This window comes from Hemicordylus capensis, chromosome 1 (genome assembly GCF_027244095.1).
Source record: "Hemicordylus capensis ecotype Gifberg chromosome 1, rHemCap1.1.pri, whole genome shotgun sequence".
Lineage (NCBI taxonomy): Eukaryota > Metazoa > Chordata > Lepidosauria > Squamata > Cordylidae > Hemicordylus > Hemicordylus capensis.
In genome coordinates this window covers 294,108,410-294,120,791 of record NC_069657.1, presented here as the reverse complement: position 1 = coordinate 294,120,791, position 12,382 = coordinate 294,108,410, and positions in this window count along the sequence as shown.

The window sequence follows — 12,382 nt, the reverse complement described above, 5'->3', positions numbered from 1 at the left end:
CATCTTCTCTGCACACATGGTGCAGGGAGAGGAGCTTGCTTGCATGTTGCAAGGTAGAAGGAACAGGAAGAGAAGGAAGGAAGGAAGTTAGTCCCTAAGAGTAGCAATCTACATTCCAAAGGGATAGTGACAGAGCAGTAGAGAAGGGATGACCAATGTCTTGACCCTCTAGCCCTCTGACTCACTAGTCTGTCCTCCACTGTCTTTGAGACAAGAGACAGCGAAGTCCTTAACTTCCAACACTAATGTCGTTCATCTCAAGAAACAGATGCAGCTGGTGTATCAGCTGAAGTTGATAGAAAACACCTCTGGACTCAACCTGGGACACCCAGGAGAGGTTTGGATCTGGAAGCACTCCCAGACTGCTCACCTGTTCCTTCTGGAGAAGTGTGACCCCATCCAGCAGATCAAAATCATTTCCCGAGTTCCGACACTGAACAATAAGTCCCTCTGTCTTATCTGGATTCAGTCTCAGTTTGTTATCCCTCATCCAGCCCATTACCACCTCCAGGCAGGCATTTAGGGAGGCTATGCTTTCTCCTATGATGTTGACATGGAGAAATAGATTTGGGTCTCATCAGCATACTGATAACACCCTGCATCAAATCTCCCAGTGGTTTCATGTAGATGTTAAAAAGTACTGGAGTCAGTATGGAGCCCTGAGGGATGCCATACAAAAGTTCACATTTTGAAGGGCAACAGTCTCCATGCAATCTGGAACCTTCCTGAAAGGCAGGAACTATCTGGAACTAAACTTGGAACTATCTGGAACCTTCCTGAAAGGCAGGAGTGGAACCACTGCAAAACCCCCAACCCTCTCAAATGCTCCAGAAGGATACTATGGTTGATAGTATCAAAAGCCTCCAAGACATCCAAAAGGAGCAACAGAGTCACGGTCCCTCTGTCAATTCATGATTGGAGATCATCCATCAGGCTGACCAAGGCAGTCTCCACGCCATAGCTCACCCAGAAACCAGTTTTTAATTACATGGGCCAATGTTCACAAAATTATTTTGCAATGCAAAAGCTGATCAGAAATTACCTTGGTGATTTTTTCTGTGAATAGAATGGCTGTGTGACCAAACCTGAAGTTGCCTGATATCTGTATATGAAAATGTTATTGCTAATATCATAATCTCTAATGAAGACTGAAGCAGACATGATAACAAGATTCATGTGTTTAAACTTGGAACTACTCACATAATATGGAAAGTTTATGTGTATATATACACTTGAATTGATAATGAAGACATTGTGGATAGCTTTTGCCTTTTAGTATCGACCATCAACAGTAAAGGATCCAGCAGTCAAGAAATACACTGCAGACTAGCACTTGGTAGGGTTGCAACGAAGGCTTTGAGAAGGATATTTAGATGCCGTGACGTGTCCATACCTACGAAGATTAGAATTGTTTGGACAATAGTTTTTCCCATGACACTCTATGGATGTGAAAGCTGGACTTTGAAGAAGTAAGATAGAAAAAGTATTGACACTTTTGCACTTTGGTGCTGGAGAAGACCTTTAAGAAAAGCCAGGAAAACAAACCAATGGATCATTGAACAAATTAATGCAGAATTTTCACTTGAGGCACAAATGACCAGGCTCAAACTATCATACTTCGGACACATTATGCGAAGACCCAGCTCCCTCGAGAAGTTCATAATGCTGGGAAAAATTCAAGGAAAGAGGACGACCAGCAGCAAGATGGATGGACTCGATTATGACAGCAATAATGCACCACTGAGAGACCTTAAAGGCCAAGTTGAAGACAGATAATCCTGGAGAGAATCTATCTATGTGGTCGCTAAGAGATGACACTGATTTGATGGAACTTAGTCAATCAATCAATCAATGTGTATATAAGCTGATTTAAAAGGCAAAAGAGGCATTCAAGGGAAGGAAGTTGAACCCTTCCCCCACATGCAACTTACCTCCCTGCAATCCATTACTAGGCAGGATTTTTTTTAACAAATTCTATGAATTTTACAATGAAAAACTTGACTTTCCATGTTTTCTCTTGGTGAATTAAATCAATGTTTCAAATCACCTTAATTTAGATCAAACCACCATCCCTCTTGAATACGCTGAAAATGTTGTCAAAGAGGAAATCAAAGTATAACATTTCATATGACAACCATACATTCATGTGCTTATTGCAATTATTTTATAAAAATTATAGGACAATTGGATTGAAATTTGTAAGAGCGATCTGTGGCTCCAACACTTTCGTCACACAAGAATTGGAGGAAATAATCAACTTAAGAACTGGACAACTGACTGTAAGGTTATAACCTCAGCATTTGTTAGTGTGTTAGTTTTTGTTTTGTTTTAATTTAAAAGACATTCTCAGAAATATTTCAAGCTTGCCAAGGGTAGGTTGGATTTTTTATGGGAAAAGATCTATCCATACCCCTTTAGACATTTGTTTTCTTGAGAATGCTTGTTCTTATTTTGATCCTTTCTCTTCCTATGTTGTACAGAATTAGGTCAAAGTGAGAGTGATATTTTCCTTTTGGGATTTTTCTGCAATTTCCCAGCTTAGGTATGAAGTAGGTACTGGAAATCTACCCCAAAGCAGCCTATTTAGCAGGATGGCCTATTTAACAGTGTTGGGCTGTATAATGCAGTTGGTTTTCCCCATACCTACAAATACCAGAAACATTTATCTTTGACTATGAATACTTGCATTTTCAAATATGTATATCACAAAGATGCACTTAGGCATTGTTGTTTAGATACAGCATGAGACATGTCTTTCTGTTTTATACCAGACTCTCTTGACCAGGAAATTAAGTGAGCAGTACTTATTCTGTTGTTATAGCTTGCGCTACTTTTAACAGTTTCCCATTTACCACAATACTACCTCAAGGTACCTTTAAAAACAGCACTAAAATTGAGCTGAAACACTGAAACGTTAATACTGATGTTGCTGTAGTGATGTGTGCCTAGTTCTCCACAGTAGTCAATGCAAGTGTTACTGAGAGATACTGAGATGCCACTAATATGTCCTTCAACACTACAGGCCTATTCACACATTATGTTCAACATTAGTACAATGAGTGTTCAGTGTACACTGGTGCAGTCATTCACATGTTATGTTCAATGCTGGTACAGAAGTAAACTTTGTATCTGTATCATGCATTTGAAGGGCTTGTATCCAGGTTCACTTTAAAAATGAACACAGGAACAATCATTCACACAAGCACATGTATGAGTGTACAAATATCTAGACTCTCATTCAGCATAATGTCTAAATCAGGCTGATATGGTGCAGCCTATCCAGGGCTGCGACCAGGAGTTGGTGCTGGACAGCTGCTAAGAGTCCAGGGCCCTCTGTTCATCCTTGAGGCCATCTATGTGATCACACCCTTCATGTGGTGGTGGTGGTGATGGAACAACTTTCTTGGAGCCCACCTATGTAAGAGGAGGCCCCATGGAAGAATGGGAGGAGAGCTGGTCTTGTGGTAGCAAGCATGACTTGTCCCCTTAGCTAAGCAGGGTCTACCCTGGTTGCATTTGAATGGGAGACTTGATGTGTGAGCACTGTAAGATATTCCTCTTAGGGGATGGAGGCGCTCTGGGAAGACCATCTAGGTTTCAAGTTCCCTCCCTGGCATCTCCAAGATAGGGTTGAGAGAGATTCCTGCCTGCAACCTTGGAGAAGCCACTGCCAGTCTGTGTAGACAATACTGAGCTAGATGGACCAATGGTCTGACTCAGTATATGGCAGCTTCTTATGTATCTATGTTCCTATGTTCCTAAGACTGTTGGCCAAGGACCCTCAGTACCTGGCGCTGACCCTGATGACCTTGCATTATTTTTCTCATAAGGAAGTTGCATTCCCAAGAGAAGTCTACGGACAAAGGTCTAAAGCAGGAGTAGGCAACCTTGGCTCTCCAGCTGTTGTTGAACTACAACTCCCATCATCCCCAGCCACAATAAATTATGGCTGGGGACAGATGAGGGACTTGTAGTACAACAAACAACTGGAGAGCCAAGGTGGTCTATCCCTGATCTAAAGGATACAGTTAATTAAACAGAGGCCCTAGTGTAAGACACATGGAAAGCAATGATAGCTGCTATTGATTGCAGTTGCAGGTAGAAAAGAACATGTAGCCATCCAACATGGTTTTAAAATAGATGAGATCAGTGAGCACAGCCCTATATAGAGGCTATTCACAGACATGGAGGAAACTGGGCTAAGGGAGCCCAGCCCGGTTTCTCCTACACATGTGAACCGCGGGGAGTTGTGTGGCTCCTGGCGGTTAGCTCACTTATTTGCTCCCCCTTAAATGAGGTTAGTGGAGTGAGTGCTCCTCTAATCCAATATAGTTGATCATGAGTTGCCATAGTGCAGCGACTCACAAGTAGACCCCCAACCGGGAAGCAACAGCAAGTCTCCTGGCCTCTGGGGTCTCCACAGAATCCTGGGACCTTTGGGGGCAGGGTGGCACATGATCTGCACGGGTACTGGTGACCCAGGAGCCAATAATAATAATAATAATAATAATAATAATAATAATAATAATAATAATAATAATAATAATATAATATAATAAATTTGATTTCTATACCGCCCTTCCAAAAATGGCTCAGGGCGGTTTACACAGAGAAATAACAAACAAATAAAACAAATAAGATGGAACTCTGTCCCCAAAGGGCTCACATTCTAAAAAGAAACATAAGATAGACACCAGCAACAGTCACCACAGTAGTCATGTGGGCAGTTGATCCAGCCACCCAGGGCTAGCGTGGTGATCGTCTGTAGGGAAAGTGGGCTTGAACCATTCTCCCCTCTACATACTGATCGTGTGTAGAGCCTCATAGTTTTTCATTGCAGTGCTTACCATGCCACTTGCCTCTTTTTGGAAGAGTGATGGGAGTGAGGGGAGAAAGGGATTAATTCAGGACCTCTTTTCCTTCTGAACAGCTGATAGGTTACCAAAGCTGGCTGCTCCAGTAATCTGATCAACAGTAATGAACCAATTTGCATGTACTGCATGGTGATTTGTGGATCAGGGACCTATTGTATAATTGTATTTAAAATATGGGATGTATAAAATAAACTGTGTTCTTTTGAATGTAACTTTTATTTACATAGTAATTTTCCTAAAATAAAAAGCCCTTCAGTGGCAAAATGTGCATGTGGACCCAATATGTATTTCAAGTGAATTTTAATTTGTGTTGGATGTTGCTCAGTCTACCATGGGAATAAAATGTATTATCTTATATGCCGTATAAGGAGAGAGTCAGAAAACTCATTGAGATACAAAGAAAATGAATGCAGCTTCAAAATATTTCAGATGATGGCAAAATCAACAGCTTCCCAAGCCAACTGAAGGAGGGGATAATAAAAATGCAAATTAGTGAGTGGCTGACAAATTGGGCACATTGTAGCCTGTCCAGGAATCTTTGCACAAGCCAATTGAGCACAAGCAGATACCATTTCTAGTTTTAGCAGAGCCGTCTTCCTTAGATAAAAACCTACAACTCTTCACAAAAAATCAATACCACTGCTATTGTATGGTATTTCATCCTTTGGGTACTTTCAATTGACACACACCTATCTCCAGATCTGTCCAATAATGGCATGCCTTCCTATGTCTAATCAAAATTTGGAAACAAACCAGATAACATGATTAGTAACAATACTATTGGTTGGATAACATTCTTATTGCACTGCTTTCTGGATCTGGCACAAATTCAACCAAATAATCCCAACCCAGTCACCATATGGAAGGCTCCATATGTCCCAAAATCTGAACCAAAAGTCCTCCTATGGCTTTCTTTGTGGATGTGCTAATGCACCTAAGCAGCTCAACCTAAGCACACTTTCTCAGGACTAAATCCCACTAAGTCCAGTGTATGGTTCCCAGGTCTCAGGTTTTGTCCTAGAGTTTAATGTTTTATCCTCCTTCTTCAAGAATTCAAGCAAAGGATTAAAATTGTTGGTTGAGGCACTAGAAAAAAAGGGACAAGGAGGCCTTCCAAGGCCTCCAAGACTCTTTTCTACAGCATTCATTCCCACGTTTCTTTATCATTCTAAAGAATGAAACAAGATGGCAAAAAGCACATTGTGTAAACTGTTTTATAGCTGCTTCCCAAAGCAATAAAAAGCAAAGCAATCTTATGTTTGTTTAACTAAGACTTTATTCCAAAAACAACTCCATTTTCTACTTCTCCGTTCCCTCCCTTTTCTTCTTGGCCCCACCCCACACACTCTCAATGGGATCCCCACTGGGACAAACTTCTAAGCACCAAAACATGAAGGACTGTTAGATGGAATACAACCTAAATGGTAAGAGAGAGAGAGAATCATATGTGCAAGGTAACTGCTTGCCTTGAGCTTTTGCTGTTGGCGTCCATCTACCTGCTCAATTGGTTCTAGCTCTGGCCTAACATGAAAAACCTAGCAGCAGAAGATAGCTGCTGAGGGACCTTTCCGCACTGGCCCACAAGCATGGCCAATGCTTTTCTTTTCCACATCAGCTCTTAGTAGCAGGAAAGGTTGGCGGGGGGCAGAGGGTAAGATGGCAACAATTCTCACTCCCGCCGGGGTATTCTAACCACAAGGGTCAAAACGGTCTATATTTTACAACTGTGGCCAGGAATTGCACTCGGCCCTGGTTTAGCTACACTTGGGGAGTGTGTTTTAGCAGCCCCTGCACAACATCCTCAGGGCTAGTCTGATGACCCTTTCTTCCTGACACAGGAGTAATGTTGTGCAAGCAAACTAGAGCATTTTGAGTTTTATAGGGAATTTCAAAAGGGTAGAGCTGCATGGCTTTGCCATGTTTGCCTAAGTAGGATGTCAGCTTCGCTGTGGGGCTTCAAGCCTCTGCTTGCCTTGCTGCATAGAAAGCAGCAGCAGAGGAACAGGACAAGCAGTAATACTCTTGTGTGCCAGGAGAATACAAACAATGCTGAGAATACAGCCAATGGTAGTTCCATTGGCTGACATATGAGGTGATTCTCATGAGCAGCAGAAACCGGGCTGGGTTCCCTTAGCCTGGTTTCTGCTGCTTGTGTGCAGCAATGGGAGCTGCAGCTCCCGGCGGCAGCTCGGCGGCAAGTCCATCTACTTGCCCTCCCCCTTAAATGAGGTCAATGGAGTGAATGCTCCATTGACCCCATTTTCCTGGCCATGTGTCTGCTGCAGTTGCTTGCAGCCATGGCGGACACACTTGCGGAGTGGGGGAGAGGGGAGGGGGGACCCCAGGAATGCGCTGCGCACTTGCGTGGTGCATTACTGGGGCTCTGGGGGGAGGAGTGCCACATGGCAGCTCTTCCCTTCACCCGGCCCCCAGAGCTGCTGGGGGAGCTGTGGTCGGGGGCAGGAGCGCTAGAGAGAAGCCGTCGCTCATCTGGGTGGGCAGTCCGCCCTCCCGATGAGGGTTCCATGCTAGTCTGCGGGGAAAGCGGGTCAAGCCTGCTCTCCCCACGGAACCCCTTTCGGCTCTATCCACTGATCGTGGGTAGAGCCTTATAAGTATCATAGATCTCCTGTTCTGATGCTAGTCTACCACATCTCTTTTTTGTTACCAATCGTAGGTATCTTACCTGTCCTATCAGGGAGATATCAGAGTTTCAAGGGTATTTCATCCAACGAGCATATAGAACTGCTGATGTGTTCACTGGAGAATTCGAAAAACAGGTCGCATACCAACTGCCTCACTTGATTTGTTAGTTTAGCATTAATAGAGCAGCATTGCAATAATTTCTGAGGCCAGATGGTTGCTGGGAGAGAACTTTATTCAATATTAATTTATTACATTAGTTTCATCCAGAAAGAAAAGCTATTGTGGAAGTTGTTCTTTTCATACACACACACACACACACACACACACACACACACACACACACACAATCAAAACTAGGAAGCAAAGGGGGAGGGGAAGCAAGCTCAATAAACTTGTCTATAAAGACTAAGGAGTGGAAGAACACAAACTGGAAGCCCCAGAACAGAAATACTTACTTACAGCCTGCACCACAAGGACTTATGGCAGGTATACGATGTTGATTATAAAACATATTACTGTATATCACCCATTATAAACCGTTTTGTAATTACAACATATGCAGGGAACACATCAGATGAGAGGTGGCTGAGTGGTGGTGGAGTGCTTGGCTCTAAGCCCAGGCGCTGCCTTAGAGATCCTTACTCTGCTTCAGTGGAGTAGTGCTTGGCAGAGGTAGTCAGAACCAGGAGACATAAAAGGCTTTAGGTGGATTTGGACTTCCTTGGCTCACACTGTTCTCTTGAAGCTTTCTGAGATCCAGAAGACTAAATTTACCTTTCCTCTCCATGTGGGTCCCTGCGTGAGGTTGAGAGAGGACAGAGATGATGTATTTCATGGCATGGCATTGCTAATTGTTGCAGATCAAACTGTTGTTGAAGAGGTAGCTAGAGAGACTTGTGCAAAAGCTGGCAGCCCTTGTAGCCAATGTCTGGTGCCTGGCAGGTTGGGGGACAGGTGCAGGGTGGATAGGTGCAATGATCCTAGGAAGAAGATCGGTCATCAGAGGGGCCTTTGCTCCATGTGCCAATGTTGAGAGAGGCCAAATTGTCATGCACGTGGGTCAGGGCCTTCTCTATTGTTGACCCCAGGCTCTGGAATGCTCTCCTAGTGAATGATCGCTCTTTGACATCTGTGGCTGCTTTTGAAAACAAAACAAAATAACAGCGGCTTTTTAAAAACAACCCTCCTAAGCCTGCAGAAAACATCAGCAGGTGTTCCAGAAGTGCTTCGCGCCATGCACTCACTCACAAAATACTATTTATTTGTTCAGGCTTTTATCCCTTAGGGGTTGCCAGGCCTCTCAGCTCTCCTGCTTCTGTTGTCTTTTTCATGGGATTTTTTTTGGGGGGGAGGGGGGTGTTCTATGGTTTTTACTGTTTAACTGCCGTTAAGGTTTTAAATGTGATTTTTATGGACTTCTATTGTATTTTAACTTTTGTAAGCCGCCTTGAGATACCTTATGAAAGGTGGTATCAGCCAATCAACTCAAGTATTTGTGGTTGAGTGCATGGAGCGAAGCACTTCTGAAACACCAGCTGATGTTCTGCGCAGGCTTAGGAGGGTGCACCACCCTTACAAGGAGCTGGTAAACTAGCTGCCCTGTAGGCTTGTCTCACAGCACAGCAGGAGCAGGTGGGAAGGCAGATGAGGGTGCAATGGTACATTCTTTTCCCTTCCTGCAAAAGCCCTGTTCGTTGCCAGTATCATGTTCCTGAGGGTCGCACAGCCCTCTGTGACATAACTTTCCCATGGTGCAGAGAACTTCTGTGGGAAGGAGTGATGAGGGGTTTGAATGTTGCCCATTGCTCCTTCCCCAGAAGTGCTCTGTGCCACATGTAAGTATATGCCCGAGGGCTGTGCAACCTGCAGAGACATATATTTATAATTTGCAGAGGATACTTTGAGGTGAAGGTGGGAACCCCAAAATGAATGCTCCCCATTGCACACTGGGTGCAGCTTTATTATTGTTGTTGTTGTTTACACAGATAGGTGTTATTGACTGGTTTGTTTTATCCGTACATCAAGTCATTCCCAAGGACCTGGGATGGCTGAATTTTATTATCAATATTGTTGCTGTTATTATAGATATTGTTGCAGAATATAGGCTGTTCCCAGTAAAGTTGCTTTTTGTAGTTGGCTAATGATGATTTCTGTGGCCCTATGGTGTTGAGGTGCTCTTCAAGGTCTTTTGGAATTGCACCTAGGGATTATTGCACCTTGGAATTACCACTGGGATTATTTTGGTCTTCTTCTGCCACAGCCTTTCAATTTCAATTTGTAGATCTTTGTATTTTGTTATTTTTTCTGTTTCTTTTTCTTCTGTTCTGCTATCACCTGGTATTGCTATGTCAATTATTTTGACTTGTTTTTCTTTCTTCTCTACAGTTATATCTGGTGTATTGTGGCATATGTTGTCTGTTTGTAGTCGGAAGTAGGGATGTGCGAACTGGTTCGAATCTGAACCGGGGTGGTTCGGAGGTTCGGATTCGAACCGAACCAGCCATCAGGTTCGGGCTGCAGGTTCGAATTCGAACCGAACCAGGGGGTGGTTCGATTCGAACCGGTTCGGACCAGTTTGGACACCCAAAAATTGTTAGGATGGTAGCTGGCACCCAGGGGTACCTGTCACGCAAACCCCAAAGCAATCGGAGAATCCACACTCAGAACACCTCAGAAACAACAGAACCAAATACCCCATGGGTTAGAAACCCATGGGGGTGGTTGGCACCCTATGTGCACTACATCACCACTCGCTCTGGGCCACCCCAGCACCCCCCAAGTGCACTTATGGGGCTGCTGAAAGCTCCATTATAGCTTATGAGGAAAAACCTTAAAGACGCATAAACTTCAACAATTAACCAAAAATCAGCCCTCTGCCCAAATCCTTTGAAAAAATTCAGGTAGCTTCCTTGCCCCTACCTGGCACTACCACCAACCCCACACTGCTCTAGGCCACCCCTTTGCCCCCGATGTGAAGCTATACATTTGCTGACACCTCCATGCTTCTTTATGGAGAAAAACTTTAAAGACGCGTAAACTTCAAAAATCACTTAAAAATCAGCCCTTTGCCCAGTTCCTTTCAAATAATTCTGATAGCTTCCTTGCCTACCCTAGGAACTACCACCCACCACACTCCACTCTACGACACCCCTTTCCCCCCTGATGTGAAGCTATACATTTGCTGCAATCCTAATTATTCTCTATGAGGAATTCAAAAATATTTTAACAATTCACCAATAATCAGAGGAGTGTCCAATTGCCTTGGGGTTTTTTAGGTGGTAGGCACCCCTGTCTGTCTACCACCTACCCCACTTTTGTGCCCCTAGGTGCTCCACAATAGGGGATATGGACTGGTTCGGGTCCCATTATACTCTATGAGAAAAATAATTAAAAATATTTCAAATATTCATTAAAAATCATAGGACTGTCCTATTGCTTCAGGGTTTGGGTGGTTGTTGGCACGCATGGGTGCTCCACAATAAGGTATAATGGCCTGGTTCGAGTCCCATTATATCCTATGAGAAAAAAATAAAAATAATTTTCAAAAATTCATAAAAAATTGTACGAGTGTCCAATTGCTTTGGGGTTTGGGTGGCAGGTACCCCTGGGTGCCAGCTACCATCCTACCAATTTTTGGGTGTCCAAACTGGTCCAAACTGGTTCAAATCTGAACCGAACCAGGGGGTGGTTCGAACAAAACCAAAACTGAATCACCCCCTCCTGGTTCGAACCCGGTTCGAATCTGAACCGAACCAGGCAAACCGGTTTTGTGCACATCCCTAGTCGGAAGTCCCATAATATTTTTACATCTTTATTTTCTACAGCTTTTTCCATTTTATGGTCCCACCAATTTTTGGCTACAGGTAGCTTGTATTTTTTGCAGATGTTCTAGTGTATCATCCCTGCTACCTTGTCATGCCTTTGTTTGTAGTCAGTCTATACAATATTTTTACAACAGCTGATTAGGTGGTCCATGGTTTCATCTGCTTCTTTACAAAGGTGGCACTTGCTGTTTGTGGTTGATTTTTCGACTTTTGCTCTTATTGCATTTATTCTTAGTGCCTGTTCCTATGCAGCCAATATTATACCCTCTGTTTCTTTCTTCAAGTTGCCATTCTTAAGCCATTGAAAGGTCTTGGAGATGTTTGATTCTCCAGTTATATTGTGCAAATTTTGACCATGCAGAGGCTTATTTTTGCATTTTTCTGCTCGGTTTTTGACTTGTTCTTTCTTGTAGGCCTGCTTTGTTTCATTGGTGTTGAATAGTTTCTCGTTATTGACCATTTGAAGTGCATCTTCATCATTGTCCTTGATATATTCTTCAAGGCCTCTTTTCTCCTCCTCTGTTGTTCGAGGGACTTGCAGCATTCCTCTTCCACCTGAGCTGTGAGGGAGGTATAGCCTATCGACATCACTGTGGGGGTGTAGAGCATGATTGATGGTCATTATTTTCCTGGGCTTACGATCTAGCACCTCTAGATCTGCCTGGGATCAGTCTATTACTCCTGCAGTGTATTTGATAATAGGTATAGCTCAGGTGTTTATGGCTTGTATGGTGTTCTTGCCATTGAGTTTGGACTTGAGGATTTTTCTAACTCTCCTGATGTATTCACTTCTCATTTTTCTTTTAACTTCAGTTTGTGCGAAGTTATCAGCCTGGAGAATGCCCAAGTATTTGTTTTCCTTTCTTTTCCAGGTTCTTGATCTTGCTTCCATTGGGCAGTTCTATTCCTTCTGTTTTTCTTATTTTTCCTCTGTTCATTTTTATTGGAGCACACTTATCTAGTCCAAACTCCTTTGCTATTTCGCTACTGAATATGCAAATAGTCTTCTAGCAGTGACTGGATTTCTGATTGGGACTT